The 732-nt window shown below is 52.6% G+C and overlaps 1 pseudogene; it reads left to right on the top strand.

Moving 5' to 3' along the window:
- The first annotated feature begins 289 nt into the window (after positions 1–289).
- LOC111734750 lies at positions 290–407 on the top strand (annotated as a pseudogene).
- The last annotated feature ends 325 nt before the right edge of the window (positions 408–732 follow it).

Raw genomic sequence — 732 nt, forward strand, 5'->3', positions numbered from 1 at the left:
GAGTCCTGCCAGGAGTTCTATCAGGCAGAGCTGGAGGAGCTGTCCTTTGCTGAAGACACGGAGGAATGCAGGAAACACATCAACGACTGGGTGACAGAAAAGACCGAAGGTGAGAGGTTTTATTTCAGTAGACCTGGCTTTGTGAGGGAAAAGCAGCTACGCTGCCTGGCGTGTGACCTTGTGACCAGGGGCCTGTTTGCGTGCTTGCCGCGTCAGGCTGGCTGTGCAGTTGTCATTTTTCATGTTCTTATGAGATCACAAAGTGGTGACTTCGAAAAATACTTAAACCATCGACGGCCATGCCACCCTGAATGAGCCGGATCCTGTCTGATCTCGATGCTAAGCAGGGTCGGGCCTGGTTAGTACTTGAATGGGAGACCACCTAGGAAGAGCAGGTGCTGTAGGCGTAAAAAATAAAAAAATGAGGGATTGTAAGCTGATCTCTGACCCTCCTCCCCTATGGATTGTGCTGGAAAATCTCCCCCAAATGCTTCCCCTTGGGGGGGCCCTGCTTGTCTTCTATCTGGGAGGGTTCTTCCCATGCTCTGAGGGCAGAATGACATTCAGATTGGGTGATAGCTGAAATAGAGCCACATTGGTGACGAGAGCAGCTCTGGTCTCATCCATGGCCCACTCCTTCCTTGGTCACGTGGCTGTGGCTGTTTGCTTTCAAGCGTGACCTTTGCCCCGGAGGTGCAGCTAATGGGGAGCCCGCAGTCCACACACACACAC

Source organism: Pteropus vampyrus, unplaced genomic scaffold (genome assembly GCF_000151845.1).
Source record: "Pteropus vampyrus isolate Shadow unplaced genomic scaffold, Pvam_2.0 Scaffold5089, whole genome shotgun sequence".
Classification (NCBI taxonomy): domain Eukaryota; kingdom Metazoa; phylum Chordata; class Mammalia; order Chiroptera; family Pteropodidae; genus Pteropus; species Pteropus vampyrus.